Raw genomic sequence first — 19,370 nt, 5'->3', positions numbered from 1 at the left:
AAGGATTTGACTTTGCTTTCTCTGAGCCAAACACAAAACAGTCACTGTAGTACTTTTGTTCTGTACTGCTGTCATAAATCAGCCCATCACGAACCTTGCCGTTGTTGCCAATTGTTTTTACTTTTCTTTGACTCATGCTTCTCTTTCTTTGACTCATGCTTCTTTTTTTGTTGGTCTTTTGTTTCAGCTGGCCTCTTTACCCCAGTAATGTGCCACCACAATTTTAGCTAAAACCCAACAAAATGGCAAACTTTCTTGAAATGTAAAAGAACAGCAGTTGCAAAACAAATCTAGTGTTACCAGCCAATTGCTAAATTTACCCTAATTTGGCAGGTGGTCGAGTGTCAATTTCAGGCCCTGACTGTGCTACACAATAACATTATCTTATGAGTGTAATAAAAATGAATAAAGACATTGTTAAAAAAACATAATTTTGCTTTCTATGTGTTGGCATTTTAAACTCCGGCCAATTTATGAGGACCATTGTAACTGCTCCTCAGATCTCTGCAGGTTAAATCCAGACAGCTAGCTAGACTATCTGTCAAATTTTGAGTTTTCTGTTGCTCAATTAAAACAACTTTTGAACTTACATGTTCCACCAAAACACGTTCCTTCCTGGAGCTATTTTGCAGAGGCACTGTCATTGTGTCAGGGGCGCCGCCCAAGACGATTGCAATTGGTTTAAGAAAATCCCAGTCCAGAGCACGTTTGTCTCCCATCCCCGAATGCTGTGTGGATTAGTCAGACCAAAGCGCTGTGGAGGATGGTCTGGCGTTGCAAGACCAGCCAATCCACATAACAGAGACATCTTGTGGGACAGACAACCTATTAACCAACACATTTCACTTAAAGCAACCCACATTCACAATTAATGTAAGAAACATTCCAAACTTTAATTTTCACACAAAGCTGTGTAAATAGCCGAGAAGCAGATAAAAATAGGCTTACCAGTTTTGACATAAGCAGTGTTTGATGTCTCCAAAAATGTGAGTTATCATTCTTAAGACAAGAGCAAACAGAAAACTTGCAGTTTCATCCATATAAAAGAAGAATACATTCTTACTCCTCCTGATTGGCATCTTCATGTCATTAGACACAGTTTCAATTAACTTTCAGTAATTCTGGGTATGTAAACAGCATGCAGCCTGATCTGAGATCAATTAGATTTATCATCATAGTGTTTCTGATTAGCTAACCTTTGACATGTAAAGCAGCGGACATTAAAGCTCATAGAGAGGTTCCAGCACTCCTGTTTGCTTTGGGAGAGAGCATTACAAAGTTACCACCCTTGCACTTATGATGCTGACTGAAGCACTGGTTCAATATTTTGTTATTGTTGGACTATTTAAGTGCCTTCCTCCAGCTAAAAAAATCCATCTTTTATGAATGCATTACAAGATTTTATATAATCTAGCAATCACATCTAGCAGGTGCAAACGGATGCACAAGATGGTTTCTACCGTTGTACACATACAAACACTAAACAATATGCCATTATATCCAATCACTTATGATGTCCAAAGTCCTTTCTTATCCAAAGATCTTCACGAATCCTATAAAACTTCACCCAACAGCAAATCCACTAAAAACTATAGACTGTAAAATCGACAAAATCAACCTGTCACCCTGATTACAAGTAAGCTAACATAACTAATGCAACAATATGGGCAGTGTGGATGTTCATGTAATGTTTACTTTTAGAAGGCTATCTTTTTTGTTAAGTTTATGCAATACTAATCTGTATGAGTGCAGGATTAATGTAGGTAAACATCTAATCCAATAATATGTCGACAACCTTCCACTTCCGGGATTGTTCAGGTACATCTCGGAAGGCTGTGTGGACTAGCCAGACCCTCCTTCGCGATGCTGTGGAGGAAGGTCTGGCAATGTGTAACTAAATCTTTCCCAATGTTTTTGCCAAAGTAAAGTTTTTAAATTTTTACGCCAGTAAACCTTTATTATTGTGCTTGTCTTAAGCTAAACCCACACAGTGCACAGCTTCTAAAGGTTGCCATTACCATTGCCATGGACACTCCTGTCTAATAGCACCCTTAAGGATTTAAAAAGAAGGGAATGAGCAGCCCTCTTATGTTCCTTTTTGTCGTTAAGACAAATCCCCACAGTTACAGTATTTCCCCTGTGTGTGCGTGTGTATGTGTATGCGTGTGTGTGTGAGTGTGTGTGTTTGTGTTTGTCTGTGTGTGTGCGTGTGCGTGCGTGCGTGGGTATGTGTGTGTGTGATTGAATCTTATGAATGTAGTCAGTGAATTAGTAGTAGATGATAGAGCTTGGTCATGCTTTGCAAACGGTTAGTGCAAGCCCTGTAGATACTTTTGCATTGGTTTAGCAAGGTGCTTTATTGGAACTGCATAGATGAAATTCGACAATAACTACAGAGAATGCATAAACATAAACCAAAATTATAATAAACATGAAGTTATGGTTAAAGCTTAAAAAAGGAAATGGACAATAAACACTTCAGAATCAACAGTGAAACTGTAATTTTTACAGGTCTGTATATTTCCAATAATTTACCAATAATTTATTGGAAATAACTAATTTGGTACTTATCATAGAAACAGTGCCTACACTGTTATCCCAACTTAGTTGACTTTACTAGAAATTTGACTGGAAACCCGCTGCCTTGAACTGTTTAAGTTTTTACACAAGGTTAACCTTAACAGGTCAAGTTGTATTAACACAGGGTTACCCAGAGCGATAAGTTCAAATCAAGTTCATTAGTAGTCATTACTAAGTATTATCATTATCATTAGTAAACATACTTTTTTTCCCCCCTGAAGTCATGTTGTCTAAAATAAGCATGTTAAGTTAAAGCTTTAATGCGTAACTTTTTATATTAATAAACGTCCATTACATTCAAGCCATTGCAAAATGAGTTGATACAAAGCTAATTAAGACCATCAGTGTCATGGTTTGGGGTTTTGTTTTGGGATATTCCCCTCTTGTCTCCTTGTGTTTGTATCTCCGTTCCTCCCCGGTCTTGTGCGTTTACCTCTGTCTTGTGTTTCCCCGTTAAGTGTCTGTTTGTTCTGCTTCCTGTTTTGTTTGGATAGTATGGTTTCCTGTCTTGTCTAGTCTTGTCTAGCTTTGCTTTGTGCTCGTCAGATTGTCCTGCCCCGCCCTAATGTGATTCACCTGACGTCTCACCTGTTCCCCGTTACCCCGTTACCTCTTGTACTTAACCTCTGTGTTCCCTTTGTCTAGTGCCAGATCCTTGTGTCGTGTCGTTGTAATCATGTTCCTGCCAAGCGCCAGAGATCCCCCCCCCCCAGTGATATTTTTCCCCTGAGTTTCCCTGTGCTGCTTCCTTGTTTTTGTGTTGCCTATCCCCGGACCTGTTTTGGACCTTTTTCATATTGGACCTTTTGTTTTTCCTGTGGTTCCTGGATTCGGTCAGCGCCTGTTGTTCCTGGTGTTTTCTTTTGGACTGTGTTAAAATAAACTGCTGTGCACCTGCTCCTGCCTGCTGTCTCATTGCTGCATTTGGGTCCTATCCTCACCCCCCCCCCGTAACAATCAGCTCCACACAACTCGTATTTTTTTGTGCATTTCTCAGTTTGGCTATTTTCAGAAACTGGTGCTGTCCGGCGACTTTCGCTCACAGAAAATAAAGTGAAGATAACGACCTCTTCAGAAGAGTCCATCATGTTATTTTAATCTTCTGTGTCCTCCTTGGCTACTAGCAACTGCGTGGCAGAGCCATAAGTTTTCTTGTCATTTCTTAGAATCCTCATGGGAGAAACAAAAATTATGCACTTAGCTTTAAACATGCAAAGAAACATAACAAATATAACACATTGGGCTTCTTAACTAAATAAATAATTTGTATAAATAAGAAGTATTTTTCCTTGATGAAAGTATGAATTTAAGAACAATGCATTCCATAGATTTGTTCCAAAGAAAAAGAAAGGACACAATACACATCAGCATTGCAATTATACTGCGCGGAAAGTTGCACTCATGGGACAGATTAACCGATTTCCAATTTGTGTATGTGCCACCTAACTGTTGTGGGTTGGGGTTTTTGTTTGGGGTTATTTTCCCATTTGGCCTTCCCGGTGTTTTTGTCCCGGTTTTCTCCCTAGTCTGGTGTCATAGCTTCTGTCTTAGTTTCCCTGTGTGTGTTTGTTATGCTTTCTGCTTTATTTTGGTAGTCACTTCCTGTCTTGTCCTGTCTTGTTAGTCTAGCTTTACCTTGTTTGTCTGATTGTCCAGCCCCGCCCTAATGTGATTCACCTGTTGTCTCATTGTTCCTTGCCTCATTACCTCAGTATTTAACCCCAGTGTTTCTTTGCCTCTTGTTAGATCCTTTTGTTCTCCAGCGTGTCGTAACCTCTCCTCTGTTCAGCTCCGTAAGACTTCCCCGTGTATTTTTGCCTGTTTACCTCCCCGTGAGTTTCCAGCCCTTGTGCTTCGGTTTTTGGTTTTTCTCTGGCTCCTGTGTTTTGACGTTTTTTGGTATCCGTTGCTGCTGTTTTTTCCCCCAATAAACGCTTTTTGCCTTCCACCTGCTACACTGCGTTTGGGTCCTCCTTCCGCCCCATCACAAAACATAGGATCTAACCAGTCATGGACCCACAGCAGAGTACACCTTCGAGCCGCTTCTCACCGTGGACCCGTTGGCGGACCTAATGTCCTCCGCGTTCTGCCGCATGCAAGACGGGGATCCCACGGAGACGTGGCACCTAATGATGGTGCGGTGGGAGGAGGTAGACAGGGAGTTTGGGCCCCTCCCGGAATCGGCGGAACCGGCTGATACCGGTGTTGGGAGCCACTGCGGACCAGCACTCTCTGGAGGCGGTGTAGAGGAACACTGAGCGGCTGGGTAACACCTCCACCGTTCAACGAATTGGGGAGGACCACAGATGCGAGCGCCGGCTGACCATATGTGCCCTGATCAGGAACTCTGTGGCAGGCAAAACCAGGCTTTCAGGCTTCCAGGAATAAAGGCCCTGCTAAGAGAGATCTACCAGCTGGAAGCCAGCCTGCAGACCACCTTGATTCTACCAGCGAGCCGGCGCCCAGCCTTCCGGACCTCCAGCCGCTACTGCCGCCACCCGGCGGACCCCAGCGCCGGTTTCCGCCGACGAGGCGGACCCCCACCCCCAGCCGCGGCTCCGGACGAGGCGGACCCCCAGCCGCCGGCTCCCGCCGACGAGGCGGACCCCCAGCCGCCGGCTCCCGCCGACGAGGCGGACCCCAGCCGCCGGTTCCCCCGACGAGGCGGACCCCCAGCCGCCGGTTCCGCCGACGAGGCGGCCCCCAGCCGCCGGTTCCCGCCGAAGAGGCGGACCCCCAGCCGCCGGTTTCCGCCGACGAGGCGGACCCCCAACCCCAGCCGCCGGCTTCCGCCGACGAGGTGGACCCCAGCCCACCGGTTCCGCCAACGAGGCGGACCCCCAGCCACGGCTCCCGCCGACGAGCGGACCCCCAGCCGTCAGCTCCCGCCGACAGGCGGACCCCAGCCGGTGCCTGTAGAGGCGGTGCCCGGGAGTGTGCACTGGACAGTCCTCCCTGGAATCCGCCTCTGACCCCCAGCGGTCACCCGGCCACCAGACCAGCCGACCAACCCTTGACCCAGAACGAAACGGCCGACTGGCCCCAAGACCAGAACCGGCCGACTGGCCCCCTGACCCGACCGGCCGTCCAGACTCCAGACCCAACCGGCCGACTGGCCCCCGACCCAGACCAGCGACGGCCCCTACATTCAGACCGGCGAGGCCCCCTGACCCAGACCAGCCGACTGGCTCCCTGACCCAGACCGGCCGTCCAGACCTCCAGACCCCAACCGCCAACTGGCCCCCTGACCCAGACCAGCCGACCGGCCTTAGATTCAGACAGCCGACTGGCCCCCTGACCCAGACCAGCCGACTGGCTCCCGACCCAGACGGCGACCGGCCCCCCGAGCAGCCGACCAGACCACCCAACCTGACACAGAGGCCCAGCACTTCTGACCCCGGTGGCGCTCGGTGGCCCTGCCCTCCGGCCGACGGCCAACGTTTTTGGCCCTCGGTCGGCGGCTCAGGCCCCCGACCCCCAGTTGGTGTCTGGGCTTCCGTCCCTGGGCATTGGCTCCCGGGGTCTCCCTGGTCCGGTTCCAGGGATCCCTCGGGACTCAGTCCCTGGCTTCCTAGGTCCTGGCCTCAGTCCCAGGTCCTCAGGAACCCCGGCCCCCGTGTCTTTGCTTCTCTAGTCCTAGTCTCCCTGGTCTTGTGTCTGTCCCTGTCACTGTCTTTGTCCCCATACTGGTTCTGTTCCTGTCCCCGTCTCTATACCTGTTCGTATCCCTGTCCCAGTGCTTGTCGTGCCTACGTCTGTCCCGTGCTTGTTCTCAGTCCTGTGTTTGTCTCTGTTCCAGTCTTTGTCCCTTCCGGTCACTGTCTCTGTCCCGGTCACCGTTCCTGTCCCCGTCTTCTCCTGTCCCTGTGTCACTCCGTCCAAATTTGCCGCCACACCGATCCGTCTGTAGTCCACCGTCTCGTGGTCCCGTCCTGCCCGGTCTACGCCTGTCCCGTTTCCCAGTGGGTCTTCCGTGGCCTCTCCGCGGGCTCTTCCGTGAGCCCTCCGCGGGCTTTCCGTGAGCCCCTCCGCGGGTCTTCCGTGAGCTCCTCTGCGGGCTCTTCCGTGAGCCCTTGCGGGCTCTTCCGTGAGCCCTCTCGGGCTCTTCGTGAGCCCCGCGGGCTCTCGTGAGCTCCCCCGCGGGCTCTTCCTAGTGCGCCCTGTGGGCTTCTCCGTGTTCCTCGTACTCCTAGTGCGCCCTCTGTGGGCTTTTGTAGTACACATTCGGGTCTTAGTGGCCTCTTGTGGTTTGTTTTTGTACGCCGCTCTCGCGTCTAGTGCCCTCTGTTGGGCAGTCTATGCATCCCCTGAACCTCCTAAGTTCTTCTCTCGGTCGTCGATCCCTGTGTTGGTGAGTCACCCAGTTCTCTGTGTCTCTCTCCCTTCTCTGTTTTGTTATGTAGTCTCTCTTCGTCCTCTGTGTCATTGTTCCCTCGTTTTGGTCTCTTAGTCTGGTCCCTCTCCTTGTCTGGTCTTCTTTCGTCCATCCTTCTGGTTGCTAGTCTCATTGTTTTTTTTAGTTTTGTTTTGTTTGTTTCTTTATTTTTTTTTTCTCCTGCTTCGGTTTCTTCGGTCCGGTGCCTGTCTGTCTCCTCCCTCTGTGGTCTAGTCACGTCTCGCTCTCTTTTTGTCTGTCTGGCTTTTTGCGTCCGTCTTCTCCCTTTGTCTCTCCACCCTACTCGTCCAGTCTCTCTGTGTGCCCCTGTGCTCGGTCCCACTCCCTTCTGTGATCTCTTTTACGTGTTCCCTGTGCTTTCCTCTCTCCATGTGTCTGTCGGCTCTCCGCATTCCTCTTGCTCGGTCGGTGTCGCCTGTCTCTCCCACACAAACCTCTGCTGTCCCTTCGCTTTGTTTTGTGTGGTGTCTCTCTCTTTCCCTGTGTCTGTCCTGCTCTCTGGGTTTCAGTCCCTTTTTCTGCCTGTTTGTGTGGGTGACTTCCCCGTTCCCTCCGGTTCTAGTGTTTTTTGCCTTCTATCTAGGCTGCGCTGTATACTGTCCCTGCTTGCTTCTCCGCTCCTTTTCTCTGTTCTTCTCCTCCTGTCTCTCTTGCTTCATCCTCGCCCTTCCGATTACTCGTCTCAATCGCACTGTCTCTCTTGCTTTTTGTATCTGTCTGTCTGCTTCTGGCTTCTCCCTCTTTCGGTGTGGCTCTGTGTCTCACTGTCTTTCTGGTTGTATCAGTCTCTTATGTCTCTCTTGGTCCCTGTGTGGTAGTTCACTCTGTCTCTGGTTTGCTGTCTCTTCCCCTTTCTATGTCTGTCTGTTGCACTCTGCGTCGCTGTCCCTTCTCTCCCCTGTTTGTTTGGTTGTAGCTCGCTCTCTTTCCGTGTGTCTCTGTCTCTTGTCTCTGTGTCTTCTCTCCCCGTCTCTCTGGCTCTCTCTCTGTGCCTGCCCTAGTTCCTTTTGGTCCCTTTCTCTGTCCTCTCCTCCAATCCTCGCTGTCTTTGGTCCTCGCCCTGTCTCCATTGCTCTGTCTCTGCTGCTCCATAGTCTCTGTCTTCTCTGTGTCACTCTCGCTCTGTTTGATGTCTCTGTCTGTCTCTCTCTCTTTCTGTTGGTTGTCTCTGTTTTCTCCCGGTCGGTTTTGCTCTCCGTCCTGGTGTTTTTCCCCTCGTTTTTTCGTTCCCGGTGTCTGTCTGTCTGTCGTCTGTCTGTCTGTCTCTTGTCTCTCTCTCATTCGGTTTGCTGTCTATCTCTCTCTGTCGCTCTCTCCCTTCTATGTGGGTCTCTGTGGTTCTACCGCTCTGTCTTTCCTCCCTCTGTCTGTCTTGTTCTGTGTCTTTCTCTGTGTCCCGCTCGCTCTCTCCCTTTGTCCCTACCCTTGTCCTCTCAGTCTTTCTCCTCTTGGTCCCTCGCTCGCTACTGGTCTCAGCCCTTGTTCTGGACTTCCTTGTGCCCACCGTTAGTGCATTCTCTTGTCTGGTCTTCTGTCCTACCTTTCTCCCCTCTGCGTCTTTAGTCTCCGTTTGTCCCTCTTCGCCCTCTCCTCATCACTTCCCCATCTCCTCTTCCTTGGTCTCCTCCTTCCGGTCGCTCCCTCCTCCTCAGTCCCTTTCGCCCTCCTTCTCAGTCCCTCTGCTCCATCCTCTCCGTCCTCTCTCGCTCCCTCTTTCGGTCCCTCTCTCGCTCCTCGGTCTTCCTCTTCGGCCTGTCCTATCTCCGCTTCATTCCTTGTTATGCCTCTTCCTTGTTCCCGGTTCTGGCTTCTTTGTCGTGCTCCCCCATGTTGTCCCCCGTGCTCCGGTTTCCTTCTGCCCCAGTTTCTCGTCCTTGGACCCTCTTTTCCAGTGTCTTCGCCCTTACTGGGTTGTTTTTTGTTCTCTTTTGGGTTTTTGTTTGGGGTTTTGGACATCTGGTATCTGTCTTTGGGGGGGGGTTCTGTGTGTGGGTTGGGGTTTTTGTTTGGGGTTATTTTCCCATTTGGCCTTCCCGGTGTTTTTGTCCCGTTTTCTCCCTAGTCTGGTGTCATAGCTTCGTCTTATGTTTCCTGTGTGTTGTTTGTTATGCTTTCTGCTTTATTTTGGTAGTCAACTTCTGTCTTGTCCTGTCTTGTCTAGTCTAGCTTTACTTGTTTGTCTGATTGTCCAGCCCGCCCTAATGTGATTCACCTGTTGTCTCATCTGTTCCCTATTGCCTCATTACCTCATGTATTTAACCCCAGTGTTTCCTTTGCCTCTTGTTAGATCCTTTTGTTCTCCAGGTGTCGTCACCTCTCCTCTGTTCCAGCTTGTAAGACCTCCCGTGATATTTTGCCTGTTTACCTTCCCCTGTGAGTTTCCAGCCCTTGTGCTTCGGTTTTTGGGTTTTTCTGGCTCCCGTGTGTTTGAGTTTTTTGGTATCCGTTGCTGCTGTGTTTTCCCCCAAATAAAGCTTTGACCTCACTGCTACACTGCGTTTGGGTCCTCCTTCCGCCCCCATCACAACACCTAACATTTTCTCACTGCCCAGACCTCACCAGTTCTCCCCCCTCTGTCCCCCATAGAAGATATATTTTTTACCCATGAGCCTTTGCATCGCTTCAGAGCAGAACAGTTCAAAAGACCCCACCCCCTCCCAAACAGAAACTTAACATCCTTAGTTATCTCTGCTTAATATAATGTGTCCACTGTATACTTGAGCTAATTATTACAAACAACTAATGTTTAGTAATGACCACTAAAAAGTTGAATTACAACTAAATCTGGGTTTTCAGTGTGTACTTCAAAACCAATCCAAATGCTAAACAAGACTTTTGGTCAATTACGCAGCAGGTCAGCCGAACATACCAAAATGTAAAAATTGACCACAGGCAAAAATAAAATTCACAATATATGAAGAATAAAGTTTCCAATAATAAATTAGTTATGAGTAAATATTTACTTATTTTACTTACTTTAAAGAAAATTCCTCTAAAACTACTAAAATACTAAACTAAAATAATTAACAATTGATGTTGCAGTTTGTGGGAAATACCATGGAACAGACATTTAGGCCAACATTTTAATTTTCCCATATTTCTGTTTATCTATAACTGGTTTGTTTTCTTTATATTGTCCATTAGATTCTTTACAGGTGCATCAGTTTAAGGATTCAATGGTTCCGTCCATCTGGGTCGATAGAAAATCTAAAAAGTGTACCAGTTTGTCAGCAAGACATCTGTCCAGATCAGGACAAGCACAAGATAAAATGTTTCAATTCCAACACTCCCCAATTCGTTCTCTTTATGAACAGAACACTACTCACTGAGGTGCTTGAACGCCAGTCTGTTACCAAGACAGCCAACCACAGGCCTTTTCACACCAGGTCACAAACAAATTCACAGTCCATAACACCCATCAACCTTTCACACCAGCATGTGTTGTTTTCATTTTAAGAAAAGATATGTAGCAGACAAAGTTCAACTCAAAGTAATGATACGACATCTTTTATCTCTACCATGTAAAATGTCTCCTTTTCTTTGTGATTGTGGCCAGGAATTCCAAACTCGTCATGCATTTAATTTCTTTTCTCTTTCCTGTCTGCCCAATTTTAGTATTATGTGACTATTTCTCCACAGTCAATTAGAAAAACAAAGGTTGGGAAATGTATGGGTACACAATGAATTTAGAAACAATGGATTTGTCTCTGACAATCGAGCCTTCCCATTATGCTCTGCTTTGGCCTGGGCCCCTTTCCATAGTAACAAGTGATGATGCTCTTTGGTTTATTTTTAACTGATGGAGATTCCCAAGTTTTTTTGTGTTGAATAACACACTGAGGCTACAATTAAAAGTAAACTATTAAATGTAAATTAACAGTGTGAGAAATTACTGCTGGACCAGAAGCTCTAAGGTGTAAGAGGGCTTTGCTTTCATAAAATAAAAACAAAGAAATATGAATATATTATAAATTGAACAAATAAAGCCTACCATTTATTAGTGCTCAAGCTGTCCTCCTTTTCGTGTGTTCGTTTTTGTCTTCTGTCAATGCTGTCTCTTGTTGTTTCTCCAGCAGTAACACAGATAAGCATGCTCACGCCTGGAAATAGAACATACAGAGGAGAGATAAAGAAAAGAGGGGAAACAGAAAATTATAAAGAATGCATGCAGCCATAACAGAGGAGGTGATGAGTTGAAATGATAGAGGAGACCAGAGAAGTGTTTATGACATTTAGTTACGTAAACGTATAGAAAACACAGCTTTGTTTCATGGAGATCAGTGTCTGGATTAGCAGAAGTGACAGATAAAGAAATTGGAAATTTCATTGTACACCACTATCTGGGAAATGGATTTTGTGAATACTGAGCTGGCTGGATATAAGCTTTTATTCAGTCTTTTACTACTAAGCTCAGGTTGTTCCCACTAGCTACACTGACTTCTCTGTCGCCACTGAACAAAAAATGTTATGGGCCACAGATTAGGTAGGAAACTCTTTCCCTCAATGGGCCTCATGTGTTATTTTCAACTATCTTTACAGGTCTAGACCATTTGTGAATTTCATGCGTGCCTAGAAAATTAAAGAACAAGAAAATTGGTGGTCGCACAAATTCATTTGACCTTTTTTGAAAATACACTTGCTTTCTCGCTGAGAGTTGGATGAGACGGTTGACACAATGTATGGTATATATAAAGCAACCACTGGCAGCCAGTTAGCTTAGCGTCGCAGAAAGACTGGGAACAGGGGGAAACAACTAGCTTGGCTATGTCCAGACATTACAAAAGCCTTTAAATGCTACTAATTAACACTTCATACCAAGGTTGTCTTATCCATAAATAAACTCAAGTGAAGTTTATGTGCCAGACTACTTTTTTTGGCTGGAAGCCAAGTTTTTATGCAAAGCTTAGCTAACCTATTCCTGGCTCCAGCTTCATATTTAATTACTAGATAATTCTAAGCAGGGATTCAGACTGAAAACAGCCCTGAGTTAAAACAGATCAAAATCACGTTCCTGACATGTTGCTCTGTTAAACCTTGTTAAAGCTTTTGAAGGTGTCCAACTCTGGAATTCATTCATTTCCCTGCTTAATTCTGTGATTAAAAAACGAACAAAGGTGAGGGATGTTAGAATTAGTCTACACACTTCAATGTGATTAACAGTGTCAGGCAAGAATCTGTATAGTTTTATGAACATAAACAATTTACACTTTCTTGACTTTTCATGCCAAATTTAGGATTTCATGAGCTTATTATTATTAGGATCATTCTGATTTTAGTTCTTCATCTTAATCAGACTCCCAAATATTCATAAATTGTAAATGTTATGCAAATTTTTAAGAACCTTCTCAGATACATTTATCAAATGTTGGATGGCTGAGCCCCTAATGAAAATGTGACATGCAGGAAGTGCATGCAAAAGTTGTAACCCCCGCTGCTAAATCAGTAATTTCATTAGACAATAATCTCTGATTTAGCAATTGAACGTCAGCTAACGTTTTTTGACACTATTAACACTATGATGGAAGCTCTGTCTATGCATTTTGGCCTTTTGTCCAAGTGCAAACAGCATTTTAGGTCACTGAAAATGGAGATTTGGAGAACTCTGACCTGGGTGAAAAAACGGCATGTTAATATTGTTGTGTAGACAGGAAAATGATTTTGGGCTTGTAAAAGTCTTGTTATCTTCTCTGTGAGGCATCACAAATGAGACAAAATGTTTTGCAATGCCGGATTCTGGCCAAAACAGTGCTGGTAACAGGCTTCCTAGCTGGACTTTTCACATATTTACACATACACAGTTACTTTTTCATTGCATTGTGGAAGAGAGCCATCAGAATGAGCTATGGAGGTCACTGCAACATGATCCAACACTGCCATGACAAAGACCCTGTCGCCGGTTTTTGATGACACCTGGTTGGACTGATAGTTGGCGGGTAGCCTTCTGGTTACAGCTTTTTTTTCTCCAGGCTGGTAGTCAAAATCTTCCTCTTCTTCATGTGACTAGAGTTACATTACTACCTGTTGACTTGGCATGCCGTTGACAGCGCTTCAGTTGTGTTTTTGCGGTTTATGGCATGTATAGACAGGATTTTGTCTGCCTTTTCATAGTTTTACTGTGTCTTACGGCAATCCAGTTAAGTACTTTGGTGACCCTGTGTATTCAAATGATTATTATTCTGATTATTAATGTACAATTTAGTATGAGTTGCTAACTCTAGTTCTTCACATATCCTATGCCTCATTGAATTGCAGCTTATCATTTGATGGATTGTTTTTAAAATGGATACATGATGTAAAGTCTTGTTTAAGGTCTTTGCCAAACACAGTGAAGCTTGATATCTCATTTTAAATCTTGAGCCAAAATTAATCAGGGAGAGATAATGATTAACAAGTAAGAGAACGATTACATTTCTACCTAATGGCAACCCTGCATTAATCATGATAATTTCCCTCACCCTGACACCTCAAGTGAGCGCGCCCTATTTTGCTGCGATATCATCAGTTTGTTGTCAAAATCGTATTAACTGGACCCCGGCTTTCTGTCTGATATCAAAATGTAGGCTGTTTATTTTGTATCCCGGCTTTCTGACCCTTTTAACCCACAGCAAACCGGTTTCACCATTTTATGGAATGTCTGCACGGAAATCTGCACGGAATATCAATCAAGACATGTATCAATAGAAACATTTGTTGACTGGCTAAACAATAAAAAGAGGATGTGTTCCACTCTACAATTACAGACACTCCTGTGTGTTAAATCAATTCAAAATGCTTTAATATTTTACTTATTAATGGTTGGTAAATGATTTATTTGGTAGTAAAGCATTAAAATATTTAAATGTATGATCCATAATTAAATGATTGAAGCTACATATCCTCCTATAGCTTTCTATCTATAAACCTCAAAGCCAGCTTGTTGGTCTATTACACACACACACTCACACACACACACACACACACACACACACACACACACACACACACACACACACACACACACACACAGAGTTGTGCTACCCTGCTCTTCCTTTGGAGGATCAGAGGTTTTGTCGCTGTAGGTGTTGGTGATGAGTCACACCGGCAAATTACCGCATTTCAAACAGCTTTCAAATTACTTTGCTTCCAGTCGGGTGGTGCGCTGATAACCGATAACAGTTCTCATTTCAACAAGGAGTTTTGGAGGACTCATCTTTCCTTCTGCTTGTCTGCCTTAGGGTATAGCCTACTGTATATCCAGCCTGTGCCTGTTTGTATTAGGCCTACAGTGTGCAGTGCATACAGTGAGAAGGCCTGCATCACACACAGACAAGCTTAGAGTTGATAGAACACAATGGTTTCTTCATTTGGCTTTTTCTTTATCTCAAACGTGTTGACCCTGGGGCTGCTGAAACCAGATAGCTCATAAAAATGAGAAGTGGGAAAAAAAAGTGGTTTTAGGAGAAGCATATTAAATCTTTGCTCATAAAAAGGCTAATTTAAGCTGACAGATGATTATGGAAGATATACAGGGCATCCAATTCACCTACCAATTTTTATGCAGTAACATTGCAGAAGCCTGGTGTAGTGAGTTAGGGTGGCACTGAGAGGACAACGTGCTTTTAGCACTGCACCAAGAAAACACATGCAAAGAAATTTATTGTCACCTTTTTGACAACATACACCACTTAAGAAAGGCAGCATTAGTAAAACACAATGTTCGTACATAACGTTCGAAAACAAGCTTGCAAATTTCATTTTAGTGTTAATAGCCTGACTGCGTGATTCCGATATCTATTCTATACTTCTCTGCTGCCATACAACTGGAATTCAAATCATGTGTTTGAAGGAGGACACTTAAACAGGGCTGGATAGCTCAAGGCAACATTATTGTGTCAACCCAACTAGTGGATTCTCTTCCATATTAATAACATTTTCCTAACCATCTCTATCCATAGAATTTACATATATATTAAAAAACAAAGTTGAGATAAAAGACCTCTGCATAGCTGCTATGTAGTCCAAAATAAAAGCTGCTATTGCAACAGAATTAAGATAGAACAATCAGATGCAGTGTTTTTCAGGGGTTAATGAACATGGAGCATCACATCAATGCAAACTGTTAAATGTGTTTTGAAATTTGGCTCATATTATATTGAAGGTCTGCAAAAGCGTGGTTTCCTTGCTATTACATCTTCAGTCCATGGCTTAGCCATCTTAGCTCGCTGTTGCAATCATTGCAAATGATGTGGATGTAAGCTATTATTCTAATACACTCTAGGTTCTCCTGTAGGACATTAGAGGCTGCTGGCTCCAGGCCGAGCATCTTGTCTTGAGGCCTTGAATGTGCAGCATTGTCTCTGAAACCATGTGTGTGTTTTTGTCAGGCTTAGGTTCAATTCGCTTTCAATAGTGCATTTGCTGATGCATGTGCCAGATGTCTACAGGGGAGAGGGGACGAGATTGATGGTGAGCACTGATGTTGCACGCTCTGATATGAGTCGCCTCATCAACCTCGAATTCATTGCCTGCTTCTGGCCTTCAACACCATCCGTCACTGACGCCACCAGTTTCTCAAAGGTTGCAATGCGCATTTTACAGCTAATATTCATGGGGGTAAATCATTTCTGAGTAGCAGTCAACGAGAGAGTAGGACAACAATCATCACAATGCGCACACATTTTTCGCATAGAATCCACTTCCCAAAGGGGTCCATCGACTCCCACCATAACTCGTAGGCTTAATTTATGCATTAGACATTTAGCATTTTAGCGGCTGTTCCAAGCTTATATTTTTACATCATCTATATTGGCTCCTATATTCAAATATTGCGTTTAACACCGTATTCATCAAGGCGGAGGTGTTAACCCATTACTCATGAAGGGATGGTGTTTATTTATCACACTGCTGTACAATGTGAATAGAAAGGAAAGACATTATTCTTTGCAGCACTGGTAAAGGATTTAAGGGAACTGAGAGGATGGAGGCAGCAGAAGATTTTTTTATATTTGAGTCTGTATCACTTTCAAGACATTTACTTTTCCTGCAAGCCACAAACATCTTTGAATTATATTGATTTATTCAGATTTCTGTTCGGTTTCTGTTCTATTTTTATATCACACAATGTATATGCAACTCCCTAAATTTTTTTACATTTAGACCAGTTTTAACTGTTATGCTGTGTCTTTCCAGCAGTAGCCTGCAGCAAATTCTAACTTTTGAAAAGCATGTATGAAAAAAAAATCCCTAGATGAAACTGTAGATTATAGTGTGGGCGTCAGGGTCCTGCACACATCATCAAGTCCCAACTATGCATTGTGTTGTAGGAACCTTACGGTGCAATTACTTGTCCTTCCCTCCCCTGACAAAGTGGCGTGGGTGGAAAAGCTTCTGTTAATCATGAGCTCTATTTTATCTCTTCCAGGTAGAGACCCTTTTCTGAGCGAGGTAGCTGCATTAGCACACTTGCCGAAAGATTCCATGCCTGTATTACCATAATCGTGGCCAAAATGTCAGCAAAAAACAGAGAATTCATCACTCTCTATCTCCCCTTGTTTTAGACATGTCGATTTCTCAGCTCCGCCTGATGACCCTGCAACCCTCCTCAGTCCAATACCAACAGGGAAAAAGAGAAAGTTAATTTAATGGAACTAAAGGCCGTCCACATATAGTTATCGCCTCTTGTCTCAGCAGTTTGCACGGGGAAACCATCAGTGACAGCATGCCCCAACCTCCTCCAAAAGGTTCATTTGTCTGTAATGTACATTACATTTAGAGAGTGTGTTTCTCTCTATGTGTGTGTGAGATAGAGAGAGAGACAGAGTGCATAACGAAGAGAGAAATGGAACTATTATTGTGAGGTGTGTGTATGTTCTCCAGTGTGTATTCCATTAAATGCAAGCACGGTGTACCAGTGTTAATCTATGTGAGTGGCCAAGCAGGCGGCAGAGTGTGAGTCAGTGCGGGGGTGCGGACATGGAGTGAGGGTAAGGGGCCAACTAATGCTGAGTGGCAGTTGATAATGCCAGACCGTTATATCAGCATCTGCCCTCCAGCTCCATGCTTACCACTCCGAGCCTGCTGCTACCATCAAGCGCGCGCGCATGCACACACACACACACACGCACGGGCACGCACACACACACACACACACACTCTCTCTCCCTCCGCATTCTGCTGCAAACAGTCCCTTGCACAAATCTAATCAGAGGTGATGTGGCGCCTCAAGCCATCGTAACAAATTACAACTTCATTAGATGTGTGCATATCTTGCCTGTGAACACAAAACTAATATTTGCACACACAAAGACCAAGTCGAAACCTCAAAACAGATACAAAGCGCCATTTCAGTTTCCAGGTAGAGAGTTAACATGTTTCTATGCTTTCCACTGCTCACAAACACAGGCTGCAGCATCACTATGAGCTTTGTATGTTTATTTTTGATAAGCTTAAACCCTGTAAAATGAGACATCAAACATGATATTTCTGTTAATCCCCACATTTTATTTCTCTGATCAGATAAGAAGTATCTCAAATCTAACATTCACATCAGCAGAGCGTGACATTTTGAATCAGGCAACACAATAATAGCTAATAAAGTTGGCCTCATGTGACTCTGACGTCTGCAGCTAATGCCCAATTAACCTTAGAACATCGCTGATAATATAAATCCCTGTCTGTGGTTAAATGAACGTACAGTGCAAGTATTAACACAGCACACACAGACAGAGAAGACATCCATAACCGTGCATGCACACACACACACACACACACAAACACAGACACACACCTGGAAATAAAAGCCTTGATGCAGTGAGAAACAAACCCATATGAGGACTGACAGCTGAATTTAGTGGCACACAAGGACATTAGCAGAGGCTTGGCACTGACAAATAAAGTGTATGGAAATGAGCTTGGCTTTAACATTGTGAATCCCTGGCATTCATGTGTTATCCAGCACATGAATGCCATTGGAATGTCTTCCTTTACCTTCAGCACAACAAGAAAGCTTGATATCAGACATGGCTGTGTACTTATTTGCCCTTTAACCACAATGTACAAAATTCTCCATTACAGCAGACCTTGGGAATGACAGGTTGACAGTGGAAGTGGTTTTTATTTTATAATAAATAGAGCACAAAAAAAGTCGAATAAAGAACAGAGGCAAATTCACATGAGTGGGTCATGTGATCAAAGCATCTCTTGACACCCCAGAGTTGTTGTTTCAGGAAGCACTAGCACTAGAAGTTTAAACCCTTCAGACAGACTTAATGTATGTCTATTCCGCACTGCTACTTTTCAGCAAGAAAAAAGCAAAAAGTTTTCTCCTTGCCTTGGTATTGATAATGGTCAGAATTAGAGTCAGAGAGCATACAAGTAATCATTAAGAAAAGTTGTACACTTTCATATTTAATACATGCATTGACGGTTAACACTTTATGATAAGGGTACAAATCAGGTTCTTAAGTAATGCGCAACTAATGCATGGGTCAGGATGATTTAATGTAAATTAATGCAGGGTGCATCATTGAATGCTGTTGCTCACTAAGGAATTATTGAGTCATTATGAGTTTATGTGATTAGATAATACTTCATCAATGATTGAATGTTAACTTTCAGCCCCAAGCATTGGATCATGCAACAGTACCAATTGTCATAGAAATATGAAGCCGTATAATCAAACTGGTAATCATAAGTTGATATACTCAAATACGTCTGTCTATTTTCCCTTGATCTGTCATCTGCCACAGATGTTTTTGGTTTGAGTGCACTCCTTCTGTGCTACACTCTCCTTCAACAACAGCAAAAACAAAAACAAAAACCTTGTGTTTTAGATGTTACATTCGGACTACCATTAAACAGTCTCATATTTTTATAAGAATAGGTAGTGTTCTGGTTTTAAAGAGGGTGATCTAATGCAAGGGGCCAAAAATGTACGTAACTGGATTTGAGCTATTTTGGGGGCATATAAATGTATGTAACTAGTCACATTAATTCATAGGGACTTCTTTTCTAAATGGTGACCTCACCATACATCCTGCATTCATTCACGCATTAAATCATTGTGCATCAATGCGTTTTGCACCCTTACTGTAAAGTGTTACTTATTTGAACACAAAAGGTTACTCACTTGTGTCTCTGTGGTGTGAAAAAGAAAGGCGATATGTTAAGAGCACAATATGCTACTGACAGATGGAGAGCAGCCAGAAATTATGCGAGAGAGTGCGGGTGGAAAATTGTGCAATCCCTGGAAATTGAGCAGCAATGCATGGCTGCTCCCGTGGCCTGTGAGCCATGTAGCCACAGAAGATCAGGGCCACCTCGGACAAAAGCCTAACAACCAGGCTGCAGGAAAAATTGGCCCCTGGAGTGCACACCACTTTTCTGTCTGAAGCTGCAGATGCAAGTCATTGATTCT

Source organism: Etheostoma spectabile, chromosome 13, assembly GCF_008692095.1.
Source record: "Etheostoma spectabile isolate EspeVRDwgs_2016 chromosome 13, UIUC_Espe_1.0, whole genome shotgun sequence".
Lineage (NCBI taxonomy): Eukaryota > Metazoa > Chordata > Actinopteri > Perciformes > Percidae > Etheostoma > Etheostoma spectabile.
The sequence above is the reverse complement of the archived record's forward strand: the minus strand, read 5'-3'. Positions refer to the sequence as shown.